The 27363-nt window shown below is 44.8% G+C and overlaps 1 protein-coding gene and 1 long non-coding RNA gene across 9 annotated transcripts in view; one reads left to right on the top strand and one right to left on the bottom strand.

Annotated features, from left to right (window-relative positions):
- ANO10 (anoctamin 10) overlaps positions 1-27363 on the bottom strand; it is a 168160-nt gene that overhangs the window by 13910 nt on the left and 126887 nt on the right. The gene's annotated exons all lie outside the window — the stretch shown is intronic.
- Positions 21036-27363, top strand: part of LOC140708182 (uncharacterized) — a 64649-nt gene continuing 58321 nt past the window's right edge. The window contains exons 1-2 of the long non-coding RNA XR_012088358.2: positions 21036-21120; positions 21438-21719. This is a non-coding gene — a long non-coding RNA (uncharacterized LOC140708182). The remainder of the gene's footprint in view (positions 21121-21437; positions 21720-27363) is intronic.

Genomic DNA, 27363 nt, shown 5'->3' with positions numbered 1-27363 from the left:
TCCCTATAAGGAGTCACACAGACCAGGAATGGATTTTTAACAAACAAAAGAACAAGGTTTATTTAAATAACAAACAGGGTAAATAAAAAGATCAGGTAAATAAGATACTGTAACGTGGCTTAGTCTCAATCATACATACAACAGATTAGCACCCACAGAACACTTTAAAGTAAAGCACAGACCCTGAACCTATCAGTTCTGGCTACCTATAAAGAAACCTGAACCTATCAGGTAGGTACTAACTGACACACAGACTCCCACTCCTCAACTCCCCACACAAGCTCCAAATATATATACAGTACAGCACCTCCCCCCTGATGTCCCGCCTTCCACTCCCCATAGGATGGAACTTTCCCTCCAAACCCATGACAGACAGGTACCATCAGTGCTGTATGTAACACCTCCCCTCTTTATAAGTTGTTTTGCAGGGGAAAAGCTAAAGTGCTTTTCTCCAAAAAAACAACCAGGATCAAAACACACAAAAACAGTTATACAATAACACAATCCCATACTTACACTCTAGGTTAAACATATCAATTAGGCATTTAAACATTAACATTTACAATACATTAAGTTACCTTTATTAATACAAACCAAGCATGTTTAATAAACAGGTACATTTAACTTTTGGTCACCAAAATATACATAGTCCATATTTCTTCGCCGTCTTCATTCTTCGGGTCTTCTTGACAAGGCGTCAGCAACACAGTTCATTGACCCTCTGACCACCTTCACTTCAAAGTCATAATCTTGCAGGTTTAAAGCCCACCTCATAAGTTTACTATTATGGGTTTTCATTGTCTTTAACCACTGCAGTGGTGAGTGGTCAGTGCACAGAACAAAATGTCTTCCCCAGATGTAAGGCTTGGCCTTCTGAATCGCGTATACTATGGCCAGGCACTCCTTTTCCACGGTTGCCAAATGTCTCTCACCTTTCTGGAGTTTCCTACTCAGGTAGGACACTGGATGCTGGTCACCATTTTCATCCTCCTGGCAAAGAACTGCTCCTACCCCGCTGTTAGACGCATCGGTGTAGATGATGAACTCCCGGTCGAAGTCTGGAGCACGCAGCACTGGATAATTGATGAGCGCCTCCTTCAACCTCCGGAACGCCTCCTCACAGTCGCTGGTCCACGGGATGCGGTCATCAGTCTTCTTCCGCGTCAGATCGGTCAGCGGAGTCGCCATCTCGCTAAACCTTGGAATGAACTTTCTGTAGCAGCCCACCAACCCAAGAAATGATTTGACTTTTTTCTTGGTGTTGGGTCTGGGCCAATCACGAACGGCTTCTATCTTGGCCTCTAGGGGTTTGATCACTCCTCCCCCTACTATGTGACCCAAGTATTTTATTTCTGGGCTACCCAGCTGACACTTGCTTGCCTTTACTGTTAGCCCTGCTGCACTTAACCTCTGCAGCACTATCTCCAGGTGTTTCAGGTGATCTTCCCAGGTATTACTGAAGATCCCTATATCGTCAATGTAGGCCACAGTAAAGTCACTGAGCCCTGCTAAGGTCTGGTCCATCAGCCTTTGGAATGTGGCTGGTGCATTTCTGAGACCAAAACTCAGGACTCTAAACTCATAGAGACCGAAAGGGCTGCAAAATGCGGTCTTTTCTTGATCCCTGGGATCAATCCTTAATTGCCAGTATCCCTTTACTAGGTCCAATGATGAAATGAACCAACAACCCCCTATGGTTTCAATCAAGTTGTCTAGCCTGGGCATTGGGTAGGCATCAGGAGTGGTTACGCGGTTTAATTTCCGGTAATCTACACAAAACCTAATGCTCCCATCAGGCTTGTCCACCAGGACTATCGGAGAGGACCAAGGACTAGAAGAGGGGACGATTATGTTCTCCCTAAGCATCTCGTCCAGCTCCTTCCGCACCTTGTCCCTATAGGGTCCCGTCACTCGGTATGGGGATACTGCTTGTGGGGTTGCATCCCCTGTATGGATCCGATGCATCACTCCCTTCACTATCCCCGGCTTATTTGAAAACACCTTTTGATATTTGGTGAGCAGCACTTTTAGTTCTTGCTGCTGGTCTTGGGTGAGTGCAGGACTGATCTTTACCTCATCTGGGTTGTATTTTACTTCCCCTCTACCCTCCCAGAAGGGTAATTCAGCTTCCTCACTCTCAGCTGCTTTTATTGCAAATAAAACCCTCTGTTCCCCTCTGTAGTAGGGTTTCAGGGCATTCACATGTACCACCCTCCTTGCTTGGTGTTCCTCCTGCTCTATAAGGTAGTTCAGATCCGACATTTTGGAAATGACCCTATATGGTCCTGCCCATTTGAGCTGCAGTTTGTTCTCTTTGCAGTGCCTAAGCCAAAGCACTTCCTCCCCTGGGTTAAAGTGCCTCTCCCTGGCTTTCTGGTCATACCAGGTTTTCTGTCTAACCTTCTGAGCTTGCAGGTTCTCTGCTGCTAGCTCTAGGTTTCTCTTCAGGTCATTCATTAAAGTGTCTATATACGTCACAACATCTTGTGGGTCATCCTGGGTGATCTGCTCCCAATTTTGTTTGATTAAATCAAGTGGACCTTTAACTTTTCTCCCAAACAAAAGTTCAAACGGACTGAACCCGGTACTGGCTTGTGGCACTGATCGATAAGCAAACAAAAGAGATTGCAGCTTCTGGTCCCAATTGTTTGGATTCTCTGCCAAGTAAGCCCTAATCATGCGCATCAGAGTCCCATTGAACTTCTCTGTCAACCCATTACTTTCGGGGTGATAGGCAGTGGTTTCCTTGTGTTTAATTCCACAGATTTGCCATAACTGTTTCATGAGCTTTGATGTAAACGATGTGCCCAAATCTGTGATTATTTCTGAGGCAAATCCCATCCTGGACATATACCCCACCAAGGCATCTGCCACTGTGTTAGTTTCGATATTAGTCAAGGGTATGGCTTCGGGGTACCTCGTGGCATGGTCCACAATGGTGAGAATGAACCGGTTCCCCCTCTTTGTGGCCTTGGGCAAAGGTCCCACCATATCCACTCCTATACATTTGAACGGGGTGTCAATCACAGGCAAAGGGCACAACTTCGCTTTGGTCCTGTCATGGTTATTCCCCTGCCTCTGACACACATCACATTGTTTACAGAACTCCTTGATCAGCTTCCCTATTTCAGGCCAGTAAAAATTTTGTGTGATTCTCTGCTGTGTTTTGTTCACCCCTAAGTGCGCAGCAAACATGTCAGAGTGCCCCCTTTGTAAGATCATGGGGCGATACTTTTCAGGTACCACTAGCTGACTTCTGATCCCATCTCCCCCTTTTGAGATATTCATCAGGGTCTCTCTATATAAAATTCCCTTTTTCTCGCGAAATTTCGCTGGGGTTTCAGGTGTTAGCTGGGTGTCTGTCACCTTTTCAAAACACTTTCGGAGAGTGGCGTCTGCCTTTTGCTCTTGGCCAAATTTGCTGTCTGTGGTTAAGGTTTCTACCACAGCTTCGGGACTACTCTCATCTGCTCCAGCCTCGGGCTCTTCAATACCCCCCTGAACTGTTCCCGTGGTAGCTTGTGAGCGTGTAATCACTAGCACCCGTTTCACATGTTCAGCCAGGTCATTTCCCACGAGCACAGCTGCTGGCAGAGTCGATGAAATCGCTAGCCGCCAAACTCCCCTCCAGCCTTGAAAGCTCACAGGTACCTCAGCTACTGGCAGTGAGATCACCTGCCCCTCAATCCCTGCCACCTTCAGGCTCTCATTTGGGATTATATACTGCCTAGGAATAATGTCTGGATGGCACAGGGTCACCTGGGAACAAGTATCCCTTAGCCCCCTATACTGATGGTCAAGTATTCCTACGTCCACCCCTGCGGTCTCAAACAATTGCGAATCTGTCCTCACTAGTAAGCAGCGCTTGACCTCCACAAGAGGACCATTTTCCCCAGCCTGATCAGCAGATGTATCTGTTCCAGATTGAGTAGCCATGGCAACAGGCTCCCTCAGTGGCAAGGAGCTTTGCTCTTTCTGGACACAGAACACAGCTTTTGGCTTGGTTCCACTCAAATCATGAGGCAAATTTCCCTTTAGCTGCTTTAATTTCTCACACTCTGAGATTAGATGGCCCTTTCCTTGACAGAAATAACATTTTCTGCTGTACTTGGAGTCTTTCTCCTCTGGTTTTGGTTTTCCCTCCAAAATCTGAGGTCTTGGTGGTTTCATGTCTGAGGGCTTCCCTTCAACATGGGCCCCTCCCCCTTGCTGGTTTTTCCCTGGTCCCTGAGAGTACTTGCTGTAGGTTTCTTTGGGTTTACCTACAGATTTCCCCTCAGCACCTAAGGGCTTTCTTATTTGGTAAATAAAATCTGCGATCTCTGCCGCCTCTGTCACAGATTTCGGTTTCCTCTCCCTCACCTGGAACTTCAGTTCCCCATGCAGGACTGAATAAAACTGTTCCAGCGCTATCAGGTCTTTGAGCTGCTGGAAGGTCTCTGTCCCCTCCTGAGACAGCCATTTCTCTAGCAACCTCACCAGTTGGGCCCCCACTTGGGTAAAAGTCTGCTCTGGTTTCTTTGTGAGTGACCTGAATCTTTGCCTCAGCTGTTCCGCATTTATCCCATGTCTGGCAAACACCAGTTTTTTAAACTCAGCGAAGTCTTCCAACAGTCCCACTGGCATCTCTGCATAGACTTCTGCCAGGCTGCCACCGATTAAAGATCGCATAATGGTCATCTTCTCAGTTTCCCTTACTGAGAAGTCCACAAACGCTCTTTCCACGAGGGAAAAGAACACCTCAGGGCAATCTCCCTTGTGGTACACAGGGAATTTCTTCAGGTCAGTTTTAGACAATTGGCCCACCTCAGAATCTCTATTGTTATTATTGTTCTGGTTCATCATTTCCAATTTTCTTAACTCAAATGCCATTTTTTCTACCTCCAACTGTCTCTGTTTCTCTTCCCTTTCAAACGCCATTCTCTCTCTCTCTAATTCAAATTGTCTTTGTTTCTCTCTTTCCCTTTCCTCCATCTCCCTCACCCTCAGTTCATGCTGTTGGGCTAGGCGCATTTTTCTGAGTTCTGAGGTCTGTTCTCCCGTGTTCTCCTCCTGCACTGAGCCAAATTCCTCCTCAGAACCTTGGTCTACCTCTGGATCTCTTACTTCCCCCATTTCTGCCATTTGGCTTCGAGTCAAGGGCATAATCCCCCCCCAGAACAGGCTGCCTTCAAAAGTCAAGCCTCAAAATAAAGCGACGACTTTTTTCCTTTTGCCTCAGAAACAGCCTTCTATAGATTGCTGCTGTTCCTTCAGCACCAACTTGCAACTGTTGCCAGGCAGAATCCACCCCCTCTGCTAGGCCTCTCAGCAGACAGGCTAGATCACTGTTACTTCACACAGCTTTGCCTCAGCCCTTTCCCGCCAAAACAGGTTGCCTCAGAGCTCCCTAATCTAGTCCCCAATCTGAGTGTGCACGTTCTTCCACTAGCCTACCTCCCCGTGAGGTAAGCCTAGAAGATTACCTACGTGCTCTCAGATTTTCCCTGACTAGACCCCCCTTGCTCTGGGCACACTTGCCAAGGCTTTGCTGGACCACTGGACAACTGGACCAGTCGTATCCCACATGCTGGACACCAATCAATGTGACAACCCCAGACCTACTGGAGTATGCCACACTATAAATATGCTGCCACCAACCATTCCCTATAAGGAGTCACACAGACCAGGAATGGATTTTTAACAAACAAAAGAACAAGGTTTATTTAAATAACAAACAGGGTAAATAAAAAGATCAGGTAAATAAGATACTGTAACGTGGCTTAGTCTCAATCATACATACAACAGATTAGCACCCACAGAACACTTTAAAGTAAAGCACAGACCCTGAACCTATCAGTTCTGGCTACCTATAAAGAAACCTGAACCTATCAGGTAGGTACTAACTGACACACAGTTGTACCCAGTCTGACACACAGACTCCCACTCCTCAACTCCCCACACAAGCTCCAAATATATATACAGTACAGCACCTCCCCCCTGATGTCCCGCCTTCCACTCCCCATAGGATGGAACTTTCCCTCCAAACCCATGACAGACAGGTACCATCAGTGCTGTATGTAACAGGCAGCATCTGTTAACATGCTTGCAGGTATTAGCCATCATGCCTGGCAACATGCTTCCTTTAGAATTCATGCCCACAGGCTTGTTGCTGAAGCATGTAAAAGTCCTTCAGACCTCTTTGTCACTTATGTAGGAAGAGAGGCTAATGAACACGGTCCCAGGCTAGAACTACATGGATGCATTTGCATGGCTGAACAAGTACATCTGAGTACTGTTATGGGCATGCACTTCTACATTTCTGTAAGGAAATACTCAGAAGTGTTCTTATTACTTTTAGTGTTGTGAAAAGTCCACATAACATTAAGAAAAAATCAGAAAGCATTACAGTTTCCCACTTTCTGCCACCCTGTGTTCTATGTAGCATATGCGGTACTACCCCTAGCTTATTAGGCTTCTTAAGAGTTATTAACACCAAGGTCAGCTCCACCCTAGACAGTGTTTGGAGAGAAGAGAAGAGGTCTCGCCAGTTCCTTACTATTATATAAACCAGAACAACCCAAGTGAAAAGGACACTGAACCTTATAACAATAAAGTGCAATTCAAATGTTGTAGACAAACATGGAAAACTGGATTATTCAGTTCCCAATCTCCTAACCTTTTATTTTAAAATAGGGTAACTATTCTCACTACGATCACTTCACTCATGAGAGTAGAGTTATAGTTGGGTGAATCAACTAAATGCATTTAAGAGATCTATGTATCCAATGGGGCAGCAGGAAGCTGGCTTTCGGCTTTTTTGCAATGTCTGATGCTTAAACTCAGTACATTTCCTCCCCAAACAAAAAGCATTTTGGCAAGCCATACCAGGATCTGCTGCTAACAAAAAACTTCAAAAGAAGTAACTCTATTGTCTAATGAGTTCTGAGTATGTCTTGGTTTTAGATATACAACCAAACACATCCGTCAGGTTTATATAAACCAGATTTATATGTCAATGTAATATTGTATTTGGTTAAAGCTGGTTAAATTATGACAATAAATTCATATTGCCAAGTTTAGGCAAACTGTAATACCCTTAATATTCAAAAAGGTGAACATTTTCTTGTTTTTAAAGATCTGCAGCTATAACTTTTCTGCTCAGAAATACTGACCTATCTGGAAATTCTATCAGTATTTTTAAAGGCATAGTTAGCAATTCTGATTAGATACTGGCCAGCTATAGCTATAGCACACCCTGAATGCATTAGTTTCTTTCTTTTCAGGGCTGATATCAAGATAAAAAATTGACTGATTCAGATTTATCCAAAAGTAAAAAAGAGCTCTGAAAATAACAGGATGAGAACATAATGAAACTGAAGAAAATCAGAATCGGAGAGGGAAAAAGAAATTTTAAACTAAGAAAATCCACAGTAACGGCTGCCTTCTTCCATGATAAACTTGAAAACATTCACACTTCATAAAAATATAATTCTCAGAGGAGCATGAAAAATAATATCTGTCATGGCAACCAACCAGAACTGTCTTCTGGCACTCTCTGAATGAACACTTATGAGGAGATTAATTTGATACATGCACTGATGAAAGGACTCCTGAGATCCATAACTGCCTCCCACATATTACACTTATTGTGCAACTGGCTGTTTAGAACAGATTGCACATTATCTAGCTCGACCCAGCACTTTCACAGCACATTTATATGAAACAGATTAAGCACACATGATACATTATGCCATTCTGGCCCTTTCTATTTAATGAATGCTTCATAAACAGTATAGAACAGCATATTGAGCTTTATTTAAAACTTACTGATGTTATGGATGACTGTAAATAGATTTGAAATCTCAAAGAATTGACTCCCAAAAAATCATGTTACGCTCAATCAATAATATGAAAAAAATGCAGAAACAAAAATTTTTGTGTTACTGACGTGCTATGACTGACGGTTGGCAATATGACTATATGTCAAATGTTACTACAGCAATACAACAGGGAGGGAAGGCGGCACAGATAACATGGAGCACAATCTAGAAAACATCAATAATATTAAACCCCACTAAAGCGAACCATAAGCACATGGTCAGCTTAAGTCCTAATTTCGGCTACACTTTCTCCTGTGGATCCACAAAGCCATTTCACAAAGTCTACAGAGGCAGAATAGATTCACTTCCAGTTGAATCAAAGCACTTTTATCAGTAACTCTGAACAATAAATTACCCTTTCAATAAATAGTGTATCTTATAAGCAAAACAAACAGGTGTGCAGACATTCTGAAAATTTTGGAGCCAGCTAGGAGAAAAAAAATCTGTATCCGTATTTATGTATAAATTACAAATAACCTATGTTTAGAAGAAAGAATTCCTTAAGTTCTGCCTGAATCATACCATGGAAATGCTAACTGATTTCAGTTTCTAATGAGGGGAAATCTGTAACAGATAGCCTTGTCTGTCTAGCTCCATTATCCAATATGCAATTCAAAGTACTGAAATTAATTTATTTCAGTAAACTTTAAAAAAAAGGTTACTTATCTGTAGCCATAGTTCTTTGAGTGGTCCTCTGTGAATTCACACATATGGGTAATGTCTGTGCCTGCACTGACTCTCTCGGAAGATTCTAGAGCTAAAAGTAACAATTTTATGGTGTGATCCTCTACGAGGTATATGCTCCTCCCACCCACCATCTTCCCCAGTTCCTGAATTTTATCCGCCGAATATGAAGGAAAGAATTAATTAATTATATAATTAACCCGTGACGGATAGAGGGGAAGGATGGGCGGGTTGTGTGAATTCACAGAGGACCACTCAAAGAACTATGGTTACAGGTAAGTAAACTCTTTTTCTTTTTCGTGGCCTCTGTGAATGCACACATATGGGTGACTAGCAAGCTGCACTTACTGGCTGGTGGGTCATCACAGTAAGAAGGATGACAGGACAGCTCTGCCAAATGCAGCATCTTGGCGTGCTCTGACATCTAGATGGTAGTGCTTGACAAACGTGGACAGTGTGGACCACGTATCGGCACGACAGATGTTAGGAACCTCGGTGCCACGTTGAAAGGCAGTAGAGGTGGACAGTGCTCTGGTGGAATGAGCTGTCAAATGTTCTGGAGGGGATCTCCCCGACAAGCTGTAAGCAAGGGAGATAGTTTGTACAATCCAACGTGCTATGGATTGAGAGGAGGCTGGGGCCCCTTTGTTTGGGCCGTGAAAGCACAGAAAAAGTTTGTTGGACTTTCTAAAAGTTTTTGTCCTTTCGACGTAGAAAGCCAGGGCACGTTTGACATCGAGATTATGGAGCATATGTTCTAGGGGCGACGATGGAGACTTGAAGAAGCAGGGTAGTATGATGGGTTGGTTGAGGTGGAAATCGGAGACCACCTTCGGGAGAAAGAAAACATCAAAGTAAAGAGTCACTTTATTGGGGTGAATCTGGATAAAGGGAGGATCAGCTCGAAGAGCAACGAGCTCACTAGCTCGTTTGGCTGATGTGATTGCAACAAGGAAGGCCGATTTAAGAGTGAGGAATTTGAGGTCGATGGACACCATGGGCTCAAACGGAGGCCGCATCAGGGCATTAAGAACCAGCTGCAGTGACCACTGGGGGGGTGATGTGCTGTTGAGGGCGAAAGTTGTTGAGCCCTTTAAGGAACTTCTTGACAGTTGGGTGAGAAAACAACTTAGAGGAGGGAGAATCGTCCGGCTGGTGAGCCATAATGGCTGAAAGATAGACCTTTAATGTGGACTGGGAAAGGCCGAAACTGAAGAGATGCAGGAGGTAAGCGAGCAGAGTCTTCAAAGAGACAGGTATAGCAGGTAAATTATTGTCCTGAGTATACTTTAAGAAAGACTTCCATTTATTTTCGTATAGAAGGGTAGTGGAAGGTTTTCGGGCTCGAAGAAGAACCTGCATCACGTCGCGAGTATCCTCCATGCTGAGACTGAGGCGCCGTCTGGGTGAAGAACGAGGCCGTGGTCAAGCGAGAGGAGATCTGGGAGGAGAGGAAGGTGGAGCATGTCCGACGACATCGAGACCAGGTGAATGAACCATGGCTGGTGGGGCCAGTACGGGGCTATCAAGATCGTGTTGGCCCCGTCATGTCGGAGACAGATGATCACCCTCTGGAGCAGAGGCAGAGGGGGAAATACGTAAAGGAGATCTTGGGACCAGTCCATCAGGAACGCGTCTCCCAGAGAGTTGCTGTCTCGTCCCACTGTGGAGCAGAACCACTGTGCCCCATCACCGGCACAGCAGCTGGAATATGATATCGTTCAAAGTCCATTTGTGTGTTCTCATCAGTAGTCGACTGAGCTGATCTGCCAGGGTGTTGTCGTCGGTGGAAATGTGGATGGCAATAGGGAAAACATGATGGGAATAGCACCACTCCCAGAGGTCGACAGCTAGGTAGAGCAGAGAAGGGGAGTAGGTACCTCCTTGCTTGTTGACATAAAAGAGTGCAGTGGTGTTGTCTGTTGCCAACTGCACTACCTGACCTCAGATGAGGGGAAGAAAGGCATGGAATCGGCTTCCCACGGTCTTTTTATTCCCCTTCCCTTGATTGATTGCCAAGAGTTCTAGGTGGTTTATGTGAAGTGGCAGTTCTTGATTTGACCAGAGTCCATGGACTGTGTGTTGAAGGCAGTGTGCGCCCCACCCCGTGGGGCTGGCGTCGGTTGTGACCTGTATGGAAGGTCTGAGAGGCGAGAAAAACCTGCCGATGAGGAGGTTGTCAGGGCGAGTCCACCAGTCGAGCTGGGAGGCTAGTTCTGGTGTCACCTGCAGTAGGGTGGAAGGGAGATATGTTTCGGGATTGAACAGGAAAAGGAACCATGCCTGCAGGGATCTCATTTTGAGTCTGGCATGTTGGACGACAGCCGTCGTCGATGCCATGAGCCCCAGGAGGTGTTGGGTGTGATGTGCTGAAACGGAGTGATGTGTTTGGAAAAGGTGGACAGCCTTTTGGACTTTCCTGATCCTGTCTGGAGGCAGGAAAGCTCTTGCACAGAGGGAGTCTATTTCCATGCTTATGAACTTGGCTGTCTGCTTTGGAATGAAGTGCGACTTCACGAGGTTGATCTTGAGGCCGAGACTGTGCAGCGTATGGAGCGTTGTGTCTCGTGCTTTTGTGGCGTCGTGGTACGATGTCGGCACTATCAACCAGTCGTCGATGTAGGGATGAATGTTTACTCCCTGTAGCTGGAGGAAGGCAGCCACCGGTGCCATGCACTTGGTGAAAGTCCGGGGGTGGTGGAGAGCCCGAACGGGAGGGCACAGAATTGGAAAGCGGTGCCGTTGAAATGAAACCAGAGGAATTTCTGATGGTCCGGATGAATAAATATGTGGAAATAGGCGTCCTGCAGGTCGATAATTATGAACCAGTCTCTCTGCGAAAGCAAAGGGATAATAGAGTCCAGTATAAGCATGCAGAACTTGCGAGGAGATATGAAACGGTTGAGGTGAGTGAGATCAAGGATGGGGCGGAGGCCTCCATCTTTTTTAGGAACAGTAAAGTATTTTGAGTAGAAACCGTTGAGGGAGTCCGAAGTAGGGACTGGAAAAATGGCATGCTTCTGGAGAAGTTTGGTAACCTTATCCTGCAGACCAGAGGAGTAGGAGGTGTAACGGATAAACCCCAACAGGGGTAATTCGGAGAATTCTATGAGGTAGCCAGATGCTATGATGGATAGAACCCATTTATCTGAGGTGATGGATTGCCAACAGTGGAGAAATGGGGCCAGCCTGGTACAGTTCAGTGGGTAAAGAGGAATGTCAGAAAAGGCAGGCACAGGTAGTTGTCAATATTGCTTACCCTTTTGTTGTCCTTTACGAAAGGATTGACGCTGCCGAGGTAAGCTTTGAGGCTGGTATGATGCCATAAGAGGCTGAGGTACAGGTAAGGACCTGTCAGTTTGGTGAGGACAATACTGTCTATAAGGCTGGAACCGTTGATTCTGGTATTGTTTGGGATGAAACTGGCCCGAGCAGTAGAAGGGCCATTGAACAGAGGTAGAAGGTTGAGCAGAATAGGAGCGTGCAGTTTTGCACTTCTTATGAAAGTCCTCCATGGTATCATCGGTTGTGGAACTGAACAGTCCGGCACCATCAAAGGGTAAATCCTCGATTCTGGACGTGGTGTCATCAGAGATCGTGGACGATTTGAGCCAGGCATGGCGTCAAATAGAGATGGAGGTAACCAAAGTTTTAGAAGCGGCCTCAGCAGAATGTCACGCCGCAATCCTCTGATATTTGGCAAGAGAAATGGCTTGCGAATGGATGTTGATAAGATCAGATCTCATGGGTTCAGGAGATGAGTCAATAAGAGGAAGGACTTGACTCCAAAGATGATGCTGAAAGGCGCCCATAGTTGCCTGGTAGCTGATACTCCTGAGCAAAAAGGCTTGCAGAGAGTAAATTCGTTTTGCCATTGTGTCAACTTTTCTGCTGTCTTTGTTGGCAAGGGTAGGCTTGGACCTAGTCTGGGTTCGGGCCTGACTGGATTCAACGATAACAGAATTATCTACTGGATGTTTATTAAGGAATTCGGCATCAACACCTTGGGTCCTATAGAGGCCATCGATGCGGCAAGAAATCTGCATAGTAGAAGGAGATTTTCCCCAAGTATCCTTAATAAGTTGAAGGATGGACTTGTTAAAGGGGAGACTCAACGGAACGGGACGCTCCTGGTTGACGTCATCGAACACCGGGTCGACATCCACGGACGAGGGCTGTTCGGTGTCGAGATTCAGGGCTTGTGCCATTTGGAAAACAAGTGTCAAATAGGAGGAGAAGTCATCTGAGGAGGACGAAGCATGGCTGCCCCTCGTATCTGGGAGGACTCAGAGTGTTGTGCCTCTGAAGATGCAAGGGAGCCTAGAGATGAAGGGTAGTCTGATGGACCAAAGCCCTCTGTCAGGGGAGCTTGGTGTCATTGGATCAGCATGCCTTCAAAGGGGCCTTGAGATGGCATCGGGTCTGGCATCGATGGTGCGGGGCGTAGGGGTACGGTTTCATGAGCTCTGTCTCGCATTCGAGTTAGAGGCATTGGCTTAGATGGGGCCGGAGGGCATACAGGCGGAGCTGAAGCCGTCAGGGCCAAAGTGGTCGCACAGAGACGATTCGAGTCCATGAAAGGGATGGCATGGGGAAGTTCTGGCATCATTCAGGGCCATTTAGCCTGTTCAGGCTGGTACCTTTCGTACAGGATCTGCCAGATGAAGGGGTCAAAATGGTATGGAAAAAGGCAAAAATCACCTTGCGATGGCACAGATCTTGGTGGGGAGAGGTGCTTTCATTTCTCCTTTCTCTTCCGTGGAGGTGAAGGGGGAACCTCCAGATCGGATGCCGAGCTTTCAGCTGCCCGCCCTGAGTCAGGGTCTGAATGGGCTGAGGCCGGGCTGGATTGTGGTGCAGCCATGTTGAGGCCAATGCTCGGGGTTTGGAGCGGCATCGGGGGGCACGCGCGACATCATGGGCTTCATCTCCATCGGAGGCCAAGTCAGGGGCTTCTCTGGATGATTCCTCGAGGATGGGGGAAGACAGAGAAGGCTGAGGGGGCTCCACCCGGGGAACTCTGTCCTTTCTAGGCCTCTTAGGGGCAGGTTTGGGCTTTTTCTTCGAGCTTGCATCATGCGCTCGAGACTTCTGAGAGGAGGGCAACTTACCAGACGATTTTGCTTTCTCAACAGTGTCCTTAGCTGGTAGCACAGAGGTAGAATCAGAGGTAGACTGGCCCACCGGAAGCCTATCGGCTGAAAGGGCAGGAGATCTAGCCGCTTCCAAAGACGAAGTAGGAGGATTCATGGCTGTTTGCCAAAGGTAAGACTGAAGTCTTTGGAGCCTCTGTTTTAATGCTGGCTTGGTTAAATTTTTACAAGCAGGACACAAATGGGTAGGATGTTCCTCACCCAAACGAAAAAGGCACTGGTTATGCCCGTCCGAAAGTGCAATTTTATTCGCACAGGTCGTACACCGTTTAAAAGGAGACAGAGAGGCCATAAGCAAAGAACTGGGGGGGGGAAGGGGAAAGGGAAAGGGAATAAAAAGACCGTGGGAAGCCGATTAGGCAAACAAAAGACGCGGAGGATCACTAAGTAGGTAATTTAAAGTAAAGATAAACAAACAAAAGCTCAAAGGAGCCTAGAAAAACAGCCAAAAGGCAAATAGCGAAGAGCTCAATCTTTCCTGAGAACCGTTCAGCACGGCAGAAAAAAGGAACTGGGGAAGATGGTGAGTGGGAGGAGCATATACCTCGTGGAGGATCACACCATAAAATTGTTACTTTTAGCTCTAGAATCTTCTGAGAGAGTCAGCGCAGGCACAGACAATACCCATATGTGTGCATTCACAGAGGCCACGAAAAAGAACCATACTTTTTATGCTAGCTTATGTATGTGTGTTAGGTAAACACTGACACGTTTATACCATATATCAATCTAAGCCTTTTCTCTTTCTTTTGAAGAACAGGAAGTGCATAATGTATAGCCTAGGGTAGTTACACATAAAACACTGTGGTTGACCCACATCCTATTGCATGGCTACACCTGCAGAAGGTGAACAGTGTAACTCATACCAGCCTCTCACTGCTAATGAACAAGTTCCTGGTTTGATTTACCAGTGTTACTCCAGTCTGTTTGGATGGCATGCACCCAAAAATCCAAACAGAGATAATTAATTCTTGGCAAGAAGCTGCTGTGAGTTATACTGTGCCTTCTATAGGTATAACTAAGCAATAGGAAGTTGGCCAATAAAATAGAAATTGCCTCTTCTTAAAAAATTCTAACTGCTAATAAATCTCAAGATTAGACTACTGTAATGCACTCTACGTGGGGCTGCCTTTGAGGCTGCTGCGGAAACTTCAGGTGGTGCAGAATGCGGCGGCCAGACTCCTTAGTGGGGTGAAAAAATTCCAACACATTTCACTCACTCTGGCCGCATTCCATTGGCTGCCCATCAGATGCCGCATCGACTTCAAAGTGTTGATGCTTACGTACAAAGCCCTAAACGGTTTAGGGCCTCGATACTTGGCGGAACACCTTCTACCACCAAGATCTACCTGTGTCACTCGCGCGAGCCAGGAGGTGAGGCTGAGGAGCCTAACGCCGAGGGAGGCCTGGAAGGAAAAGACAAGAAATCGGACCTTCTCGGCGGTGGCTCCTCGCCTCTGGAACAACCTTCCCCATGATATTCGCGCGGCCCCCTCGCTGGGTATTTTCAAAAAGCAATTAAAAACACTGATGTTTCGGCAGGCCTTCCCTCCTAGTTAATTCCTGATCCCCTCCTCTTTTCTTTCCTAATGTTTAACCCAATTGTCGAAAGTTTTCTTTTATGTAATTCTGTTGTTTTTATTGTTGTATCCCTTGATGTAAGCCGCCTAGAGTGGTCTATCGACTAGATAGGTGGGATATTAAATAAATAAATAAATAAATAAATAAATAAATAAATAAATAAATAAACAAACAAACAAACAAACAAACAAACAAACAAACAAACAAACAAACTATTAGAACATCTGTGGTTCAGGTGCCTAACCAAGTTGGCATCTAAAAGCAGAGGGTTTTTTTTTCAGCCAATCAAAGGTGAATATCAAAGCAGTTCAAAACTTGGAAATGCAATAGATTATTATTTGGGCTTCCTGGAAGAGCAGGAAAAACTTGTGCTTCTAGGTAGAACACCCTATACAAATTGCTCCCAAAAGTAATTATCAGATTATTGTAACAAGAATGTGTACAATGCAGTATATCTGGAGAAGCAGCCAAACTGCACAACATTAACAACCACCTGTTTAATAATATTTTCCTGACATAACATACAGTAAGTCATGGGCTTTAATGCACCCATGAAGTTAAAGCAAATGTCATGGCATAGAGGGCAGCACCACAAATCAAAAGGCAAAAATAATACTTTGATGATAAGCTCCGATACAAGTCTAATGTTTTGAGCCTTTAGTTCTTTGTCAGGGAACATATATTTTATTTTAAAACTTCCTCCAAAAGGAGCTACTAATACACATCTTATTCGCAGGGGGAACTGCATCCACACTGAGTAAATAGCAGTTGCAATGGCATCATCATCTTCTTATTTTGAAAAAGTAGTTATGAAGCTTATCAACATTGTTTGGAACAAGAAACTAATTCATATGAGGGTTAAGATTCTTTTCCATTTTTCTATATGAAATGCAAAAGATGACTGATACCCCCCCCCCCATATTTTAAAGGACCTTTTTTCTTAATAATAATTTAAAAAACAATTTAGGAATCATAATGCAGTGTGTTTTTAAAAATGGACCTGGAAAAACAGCATAACCGCCCTATTTATGCATTGTGGAGCCTTACTGCATATCCATTTTTGCTGACTTGAAAAGTACAGGAAGCCCAAGTGGTCCATGAATGAGGAGTGTTCATATTTTACCTAGAGCTAACTGCATTTTTATGGCAGCCCTGGATCCAAATTTAATTTCACCTTAGAAATATTCATGGCCACATGCATGTTTCTAGGGAGAGTAAGTAAAAATGCAAATATGCAGCTTCTGAGGACAAAACTAGGAAAGTAATGAAAATATAAGAAATAAATAGCAGGCAGTGAATAGCCACATTGCCAAAGAATGAGAAAAACCATGCAGATGGAGATTTAAAGCAAAAAAATAATCCTGATCCCAGCCCTACCCAATCTAAAATGTGTTGCTTGAAAAGCCTACATTATGGCACATAATGCCTGTCTTGATCCCTGCCAATCCATATGGCAGATTAGACACTTGCAAGATTAGTGTGGGCTGTAACAACCAAAAAGCCTGAAACCACCAGAGAAGATCCCACCTGGTCAAACTCTAAGACAGGTGAGCGTAGATGTTTCTCCAATTCAAGGAGTGTGTAGAAAATGGTTAACATCAGTGTCCAAACCGCATTAAATGTGAGCTATATAAAAAGTGTTGTGCCTAAGAGGCATTAGAAATAAGACATAAGACTGCAGAAGCTTTTCTTAACTATTATGCAATTATAAAGACAGGGCTGTGTTTGAAACACAGCTGCACCTTAGACACAGAAGAAATAAGACAGTGGAAACCTTGCTTTGTCATTATGCAATACTTCAAGGAGATGGATTGCTGCCAGTTTATACAAGATGTTCTCAAATTCACTGTAGGTACTACCACACAACAAAGACTCGACCACCACATGAGTCCCTTCAAAATTTAGTACATTGTATTGCAATACTCAGGTATCTCTGCCTTGAACAATTTTCCTTAGGATAACTTGTCAACTATTTTCTGATCAGGGACTTCAGCTTGGATTTGTTTGACTGCAAGTTTACATCACAACAGTGTGCTGTCTTAGCTCAAATCTGCTTTTTTGCCTGCAACTGATTTTTTTTTCTGAATGGCTATAAAATAATAAATATAATAACACATGCTCAGAAAGCAGTCTTGCCATTTAAACACCCTACAACTTCTCAAGATGGCAGCAGATTGATGCCAAGGCAACAAAGCTCATTCAAGACTAACCTGGAGAGTCAAGTTGAAAGAACATAGGCCATTTGAAAAACCACACAGAGAACCAAATATTTCACAATCATGTCAATTACAAGCACCTAGACATTAATAAGAGATAAAATAAGTGAGAGGAGAAATACCAAGCTTTTGACATGTACTGAATTTGATAGCAGTAAGTATTTGCTCAATTGTATTATGCTCCCTTTGAAAGCATTCATACAGATGCTTTCTGTCCATGATAACAGAGCTAACCTGGAATTTCCCATTGCAACCTGCTTTGAGGGTCACTGCTACAAAACATCTAATAGCACTTTCCCTACCACGAAGTAAGAGTGAAAGAAACCCAGAAATATGCCACTGGCTTGGGAACGCCGGCGACTGCAAACTAAAAGGAGTAAAACCTCCAAGTTGTAATCCAAAAAAGATAACGTTTCCAAATTCTGGGAAAGAGACTGAGAAAAGCAAAGGGGACAAAGAGATACAAAGAAGAGACTAAAAAGTATGAGGAAAGGAAAAGAAAGGTTACCTACCTGTAACTCTGGTTCTTCGAGTGGTGCTCTGTGAATTCACACTAATGGGTTAAGTTTGCGCTTGCACAGAGATCTCTGGAATATTCTAGAGCTTTAAGGCTGTTAAGGAATGCCCCGCCCCCTCAGCCCACGAGGTCCACCTGCCCTCAGAGTTACCTCAGTTCTGTTAACAGCCCGCCGCTGCATCAGTAGATACAGAAGTGACGGACAGAGGGGAGGACGCATGGGAAATGTGAATTCACAGAGGACCTCTCGAGGTAGATAACCTCACTTTCTTCTTCATGGTCTCTGTGAATGCACACTAATTGATGACTGACAAGCTTTCAGAGGAGGAGGGACATCACTGAAGGATAGATGAGAAAACTGCCCTCCCGAAGGATGCATCTGCCTTCGCTTTCAGGTCCAATATGTAGTGTGCAGCGAACATACATGGTGTAGACCACGTGGCAGTCTTGCAAATGTCTGGGATCGGGATGCCACGCAAAAAAGCTGTAGAGGTAGCAGTAGCTCTGGCTGAGTATGCCTTGACGTTGACAAGCAAAGGTTTTCTGGTGAGTTGGTATGTCAACTTAATTATTGATACCGTCCACCGTGACAAAGTCTGAGAGGAGACGTGGGATCCTCTGTGAGGTGGATGGGGGGAGATGAAGAGCCTTTTGGACCTTCAGAAGGTCTGAGACAAGTCCGAGACAAATAGAACGCCAAGGCTCTATTAGTGTCCAACGTGTGAAGAGACCTTTCAAGGTCTGACGAGGGCAACAGAAAGAATGTAGGAAGCACAATCGGTTGTGAAAGATGAAAGTTAGAAACTATCTTAGGCAAGAAGGAAACGTACAGAAATAAGGTAACTTTGTCTGGGTGAAACTGAAGAAATGGCTTGTCAATTCTCAAGGCTGCGAGTTCAGATGCTCTCTGTGCGGAGGTGATTGCCACAAGGAACAGAGTTTTAAGGGAGAGTAGGTGTTCCGAGGCAGTGGCAAGAGGTTCAAAAGGTGGCCTCAAGAGGTAGTGGAGGATGAGGGAGAGTGACCATTGTGGAGTGGGTGGTAGAGCAGGAGGACGCATGTGAGCTACGCCCCTCAAAAACATTTGAGCGTAGGATGCCTGAAGATCATGGCAGCGTTGCAGTCCTGAGGTTGGTATGCAATGATGGCAGAGAGGTAGACCTTAATGGTTGAGAAGGATAGTTGTTGGCCAAACAGATGCGTGAGGAACTGGAGAACAGCATCGAGGGTATTTGGCTTTGTAGGTAAATTGTAACGTTGAGCAAAACGGAGAAAGGTAGCCCACTTGTATGAATACAGTTTAGTGGTGCATGGCTTGCAGGAATGTGCCAGGATATTTTCTATCGAAGCTCAATCCTCCACGCGGTGAGTTGCAGCGTTTGGAGGTCGGAGTGATAGGTCCATCCCTGATGTTGAGTGATAAGGTCTGGTATCAGGGGTAGACAGACTGTGGTTGGTGCTGATGGAGTGCAGGGTAGTGAACCATGGCTGCCTCAGCCACCACGGGGCGATGAGGATCATGTTCGCCTGTTCATGCATGATCTTTGATATGGTTCTATCAGAGGAATGGATGGAAAAAGGTAGAGGAAGTTGACAGACCAGTCCATCATCAGGCCGTCTCCCTGAGATCCTTGGCCGATGCCCGCTCTGGAGCAGAAGAGATTGCACTTGTCATTTTGAGGGGTGGGGCGAAGATGTCGACCTCGAGTTGGCCCCAGAGGTTGCAAGGGTGTTGAAAGGTTGGCTGATGAAGGGACCACTTGTGAGTCTGAGTCCGCTTGCGGCTGAGTTGGTCCGCTATGGCATTGTCGTGTGTGGCTATGTAGATCGCCACTGGAAAGATATGCTGCTCCATGAAGCACTCTCAAAACTGTACTGCAAGGTATAGGAGCTGGGGAGAGTGGGTGCCTCCCTGCTTGTTGACATAGAACAATGCTGTCGTGTTGTCCATTGTTACTTGGACGACGTTGCCTATGATGAGTGGTTCAAAGGCCCTGCATGCCTTGAATATGGCTAGAAGCTCCAGGTTGTTTATGTGTAAGGAGGCTTCTGTAGCAGTCCAGGTGTCGTGAATGGAGTGCTTGTTGCAATGTGCCCCCCAGCCGGTAGTGCTCACATCCGTGGTTATTTGGATCAATGGTTGGAGAGGAGCAAAGGGATGACTGATCAGTAGGTTGGCCGGGTTTTCCCACCAATGGAGCTGAGCAGATAGTTCAGGGGAGACCCTGAGAAGTTTCCACTGAGGGTCCACCATGGGGTTGAAGAATGTGTGTTACTATGACTGGAGGGAGCGTAACTTCAATCTGGCATACAATATGGTTGACGTTGTGGAGGCCATGAGGCCAAGCAAGCGCTGAGTGGAATGAGCCGTGACACAGGAGTTTGGATGGAAGTGACTGATGAGGGAGTGAAGCTTTTGTATCCTTTCTTGAGAGAGAAAAATTCTTGCTTTGATAAAGTCAAGAATGTAAGTGATGTGTTGAGTTGGATGGAGAAATGATTTGGTTTCATTGACCCACAGGCCAAGGTCCGCAAGAAGAGATGTTGGATGAACATCTGTGACTGCCTGCTGTGGGGACAGCGACACAAGCAGCCAGTCGTCTATGTAAGGGTAAATTGAGATGCCCAGGGTGTGAAGGTGGGCCAACACAGGAGCCATACACTTGGTGAACACCCTTGGAGCCGTGGAGAGGCCGGATGGTAAAGCTATGAATTCGTGGACCTGGTCTCTGATGGTGAATTGGAGGAATCTGCAATGAATGGTTATATGAAAGTATGCATCGCTTAAGTCTATGGAGGTGAACCAGACACCTTGTTGTAGAATAGGGAGAATTTGCTCCAGCGTCACCATACGGAAATGTTTTGTAAATATGTAGTAATTTAGATCTCGCAGATCTAGAATTGGTCTTAGTCCTCCCTCTCATTTCGGGACTGTGAAGTAACGGGGGGAAAATCCGCCTTGATGATCTGAAGGAGCAACAGGACTGATGGCATCTTTTGACAGAAGGGGTTTTATTTCTAGGAGGAGGACAGTGGATGGTGGCATTAGAATGAATCGTGGAGGTGGTATGGAGATGAACTCAATGGCGTAGCCTGTGGCAATGATGGTAAGTACCCAGGTGTCTGTGGTGATTAATGTCCATGATGATAGGTGGGCAGAAAGTTGTGTGAGAGGTTGTGCTGGAAGAGGGTAAAGACACGAGTCAAAGATTCTGATTCTGATTCTTGTCAGGTCGGCGAAAGGACTGCTTGGGGCGCTGAAACGTGGTCCTGGGTAAGAGGAGGAGGCCTGGGTGGAGTACCTGGTTTTGTCATAGTATGGTTTAGGCTGGTAGTATGAGTCAGGGTGGCACCATTGGGGACACTGTGACTTGTAATGTGGTAATGTGTTATATGAACGTGCTGTTTTCTTTAATTTTTGCAGCTTCTCAAGGTTGTCATCTGTTTTATTGTCAAAGAGGCCAGAGCCATTGAAGGGTGTCTTCAATTCGGAGCCAGAGTCATCAGGAATTTGGGCAGATCTGAGCCAGGCATACCTTTGCAAGGCTATGGCTGATACCAGTTGTCTGGAAAAGCAATCAATAACATGTCTGGCAGTGATTCTTTCCTGCCTCGTAAGTGACATGGCTTCTCAATGGAAAGCTAGTCCTCAAGTTTTATACTCCCCGGAGGCTGACTGGAGAGATGGCAGAACCTTATTCCAAAGGTACCAGTGGTATGCTACCATTGCTGCTATGTAATTTGCAACCCGCAGAATGAATGATGCCAGGGAGTATGCTCTGCGCCCTGCAATGTCCAATTTTCCACCCTCCTTGTTGTTGTTGGTACTGGAGGACCTATTACGGGTCATTGTTTGGGTGGCATCAATAAATAAATAAATGAGATAATTAGGTGGTGGATGTTTAATCACCCTCCAACCTGTCTGGAGAAGTACCCACTAACAGCACTTCCGTCTTGTCTGGATTGAGTTTCAATTTATTAACCCTCATCCAGTCCATTATCAGGTCCAGACACGAGTTCAGCACAGAAACTGCCTCACCTGGATTGGTGGAAAACGAGAGGCAGAGCTGAGTGTTGTCAGCATATTGCTGACTCCTCAGCCCAAACCTCTTGATGACCTCTCCCAGCAGTTCCATGTAGATGTTAAACAGCATGGGGAACAGTATTGAGCCCTGAGGAACCCCATGACATAAATGCCATGGGGCTGAGCAACTGTTCCCCAGCTCCACCCTATGGACATGGTCAGCCAGGAAGGAGCGGAACCACCGTAAAGCAGTGGCCCCAACTTCCAACCCAGCTAGCCTATCCAGAAGGACACCATGGTCGATGGTGTCGAAAGCCGCTGAGAGGTCCACGAGTATCAACAGGGTCACACTCCCCATCTCTCTCAAAGGTCATTGTACAGGGCAACCAAGGCAGTCTCCGTGCCAAAACCCGGCCTGAAACCTGATTGAAATGAATCCAGAAAATCTGTTTCATCCAGCAGCGACTGGAGTTGCCCGGCCACAACCTGTTCCAACACTTTGCCCAAATAAGGGAGGTTCACCACTGGTTGGTAGTTAACCATTAGCCTTGGATCCAGGTTAGGCTTTTTAAAGAGTGGTCGAATTACCCTCTCTTTCAAGATGGTAGGGACCACTTTCTCTCTCAAAGAGGCATTCACGGCCTCCTGGACCCAAGTGCAAACCCTCCTGGCAGATCTTCTAATTAGCCAAGATGGACAAGGGTCAAGCAGAGTTGTGGTAGAATGGACAGATCCAAGCACCCTGTCCACATCCTCAGGTCTCAACTGAAACTCATCCATTAATATTTGACCTAAGCATGGCATGCTGGACACATCCTCTGATTTTGCAGTAACAGTGGAGTCCAACCCACTGTGAATCTGAGCTATTTTCCCCTCAAAATGAATGGCAAACTCATCACAGCGAGCTGATGAGCAGTCCGGGACCTCCACGGGATTTCCTGATTGAAGAAGATTCCAGACCACCCGAAACAGCTCTGCTGGACATTCTGAGGAAGCAATATGGCTAGAGAAATATTGCTGTTTCGCCAGCCATATTGCCATGAAATAGGCCCGATAATGCGCTCTAAGTTGTGTTTGATCGGACGCTGGAGTGCAGGCGGAGGACTTCCTCCATCTGCACTCCAGCCATCTTCCCTCTCGCTTCATCGCTCGCAGTTCAAAAGTATACCAAGGAGTTGTCTGGGCTCTGCGTGCAGGGAGAAGGCGCTTAGGCGCAATCGTGTCAACTGCCCGGGTCATCTCCCTATTCCATAGGGTGACGTGAGCTTCGACAGGAGCCCCGATCATATCAGATGGATAATCCCCCAGAGCGTTCAGAAAACCATCCGGATCCATTAGTCTCCGAGGGTGGATCATCTTAATAGATCCCCCACCCTTGCAGAGGGAAGGAGCTAATAGATTAAAATTGACCAGGAAGTGGTCTGACTATGACAATGGGGTCACAACCAGCCCCTCCACATCCAAACCACCATCTTCCAGTTGAGAAAACCAGGTTCAAGGTATGGCCCTTGTCATGTGTTGGGCCAATGACACATTGAGATAGCCCCATGTTTGTCTCGCAAGCCCAACACACAGTACAGGCTCTCAAGACTTCTTTTCAAAGGGATAGGAAGCCTGCTCAAGGAGACAGAACTCCTATAGACTATAGCAACTCCCCCTCCCTGACCCTCCAAGCGACATTGGTGCTGGACCGAGTACCCAGGTGGACACAGCTGGGAGAGGGGGACATCACCCTCCTCTCCCACCCAGGTCTCAGTAATGCATGCCAGGTCAGCACCCTCATCCAGAATTACATCATGGATGAGGGTAGTCTTATTTTGTACTGGCCTGGCATTCATCAATAGCACCGTGTGGCACGAGGGTTTGCTGATATGGTCACCTGATTTAGCAGATGACCATATCAGCACCATAATTTAGCACAACTATGACTGAAAAAACAAACATACAAACTCTTTTTAAATAGCTAAGCAATCAAATCTCTGGGGTCCCATTGGGTAATTAAAAATGCTAAAATTATGCTCTCCCCCACCCCTAGCATGGTTACCTTTATTTAAGCACTCTGGCTACATAAACCTATTCCAACAGTTAGCAAACTGCAGAAGGCCCTGCCAGTATATGAAATGATAAAGCATGCTGAGAGTTGCAGTCCAACCACATCTGGTGGTCTGCACTATGCCCACACCAGCATTAGATGCTTCTAGCGAGGCCTGGTTCCATACAGTGAATGTTAACAGCTTTAGAACTGTGCCAGCTACTTGAATAGTAGATTCTCTTGAATAACAGGTCTCTATTCAGATGCAAGGCTTGAAACCAAGCTCCCTGTTCCCTTAGGTCACCCACCTTTTCTTTCTTGATCATTGCTGGGCTATTTATAAATGGTCTCTTTTTCAGAGAACCAAGAGTTCCTGGACAATGTACACACACAACATTGTATGAATTACTGTGAATTAGAGAGCATGTAGCTCTAAATGTCCACTTTAGAAAATTAAGATCAGGCTGAAAGTAAGTTCCTTCAGGAACAGAACAGTTCTTCAACACTGCAAACTAAAGTACAACATGAACTTGATATCAACCCAACATCACTGAAAGCAAATGGAAAGCAAACTAGAAAGTGCCCTAAATTCTGCCACCATGGCTTTCATTCAACCAACCCCCTCCATTTTAATTTTAATTTAGAGAAGGTTTCTCCATTTATTTTTATTTGCCTTAGGCTATCCTCCAAAAAAGTGGTGCATTCCCTTCCCACTCCAATAAAGTCCTCGAGAACCAAGCATTTTGAATATTACAGCTGAAATGTGGGTTACAAAGAAGACAAATGCAAATAAAATGCTATTTAACCAAGCTAGGAGGCCAAAGATTGGATCTAAACAAAGAATATTGTTAATGAAAGTGCACCATCGTTCAGAATAACTTGAATTCTTTCTAGGTTTCTAACTTAATTAAATCAATTTAAACAAATTGCCTGGTAGGATGGGGAACTTTTTAGGCTGATTCTTTGATTGCTTCAATTATTCCTATATTTACAAACAGCAGCACAGATCATACAAACCAAGGTTTTCAAATCATTGATTTCCACATTCACAGCTCTTTACACCCTGCAGTTGGTGCATATGAAATTTGTACATGCACATCTGCTATTCATTAATTAAGACAAAGCAGGGAAGGATTGAGTATCCTTCACCCCAAAGACATAAACAGTGCTAATGGTCTGCTTGATTTGTTCATTCATCATTTTAAAGAAATACTTGTATTTATATAACACTATCACAAAACATTTACAGTGTGATCAAAATACAGATGACAACAAGCAAGCTGGTGTCCAGGTCATCCCTGTGCTATATTCTATGCATGTACCATCCATCCATTCTTTTCTGGATTAAGATAATGTCTTTTAAGAATTCAAGATTAAATTACCATCTAAACTGCATCAAAGCTACCAACATGAATTTGACCAAACTCCAGGAGGGAGTGGAAGACAGGAGGGCGTGGCGTGCTCTGGTTAATGGGGTCACGAAGAATCAGACATGACTTAACGACTAAACAACAACAAAAGGGAATATGCAGCTGTCCACACGTTGCTGGAGTACACCATCTGTTGTAGCCAGGATATTCCATCAGTTGTAGCAGGGATAGGCAATCATGAATGATGGGAGATGTAGTCAAACAATATCAGGACAGCCACACATTCTCATTTTCTATTTTAAATGCCACACTACACCCATACCATTCTAGAAGTACATAACATTGAGGGTTTGCTTTGATTAGGATTTGTAAAGCAAACCTAGTTTTGACTACAAATTAGAGGCAAAACAAAGCATTCCAACCGCTTCCATATTAGACCAAATCATGCAGCTTTTGAACAGATTTATAACAGATGACCTGCTCAAAACTGGAAATGTTAACTATGGTAACTGAAAATGAGTGTATTCATTTGCTCAGTGAATCTGTGAAATACTCGTTAATGCTCCAATTAAAATCAGTTTCCAAAACAGGACTGATTGCCTGCATTACAGGACAGGGCTTATATAACCTGCTTTATACATGTTATATAACCTCCATATATTATGACAGTCAAATGATTGCCAGGATATTTAACCATTAGACAGATTTCTCTCTCTAAGCTACAATCCTATTATAACGAATTTCAGCTGAAAAGCGATAATCATAATGGTGTGCTGTAAAAGAGGAACAAACTAGGAATGCAAATGAAATGAAAATATCGAGCTCAATCCCTCTGAATGATGGGAGCTGTAGTAAAACTACATCTGCAAGAACAAAAAATACATTGTTATTTTAATACAGTGCTGAAATTGGGGTCCTCTGATGCTCTGATCTCCCAGCAAAATCTTTTGATGTGGGATGTACCACGGCAACAAAGTGGGGCTGAGCTGGTACTTTCCTTCACAGTCCAGAGTTGTGAAGGAATGCCTCTTTGTCACTTTCCCACTTGCCCAGTGTTTAGTTGTCTCTAGCCTGGAAAGAACTAATTAGTGTGTGTGTGCTACTGTGAAAAGTGTCTTTTTGCAGCTCCTTCTCATTCACTCAGTACTCATAATGAACTAATTAATTGCAAAGAGAACAACTTACAAAGAGAGGTGTTAAACTAAACACTAAGATCAACTCTTGAAATAAAATGTAACAATAAAATATCAACCAGAAAGGGGGATGAAGAAAAACAAGGAAAGGCAAGGATTTTGTACCTGGTGACACTGAGATAATGCTTGTACTGTCTGCATAATGACTCTACTAACTAAAGAAGCATATTCTGGAAAATAACTCTACTAACTAAAGAAGCATATTCTGGGAAACAAATCTCCCATCTAGATAAATCCTTTGTCATCCACAGTTTTAAAAAGTTTAACAACCATTTAGCACATTATCAACATTCCCTTCTCTGGCAACAATTTCCCACACCTGAATAAAGAGACTCAGACTACAGTAGGTATTTAGTCCTCCTAGTACCAGTTCATATTATAGCACAATGTGATTTTATTTGGAATTAGTATTGCAATCCATGCTGATATTCACAAATGCTTAATAGAGGAAAAGATCCTTGTCATGTTCCCACCAGCCTCTTGGTTTTTCACCAAGCAAAGGGCACACGTTACGTGTCGTGTCGCTGCCACCAGTTGCTTACATCAACATTATGTATTATTAATAATAGAGGTCCAAGGCAATGTGTCATTTTAAATAGAACTAAGTAGAAGTTGTTTATTAATGTAGGTGATGAAGGTACAATCAATGTCTTTAACTCTTAACCAAACATCCCACTTCATCCACCCTCAGTCGCCAACTCTCTCTACCCATCCCAAACTTCCAAACTTTC

Source organism: Pogona vitticeps, chromosome 6, assembly GCF_051106095.1.
Source record: "Pogona vitticeps strain Pit_001003342236 chromosome 6, PviZW2.1, whole genome shotgun sequence".
In the NCBI taxonomy this organism is placed as follows: domain Eukaryota; kingdom Metazoa; phylum Chordata; class Lepidosauria; order Squamata; family Agamidae; genus Pogona; species Pogona vitticeps.
This window is presented reverse-complemented; position numbering and strand designations above follow the sequence as displayed.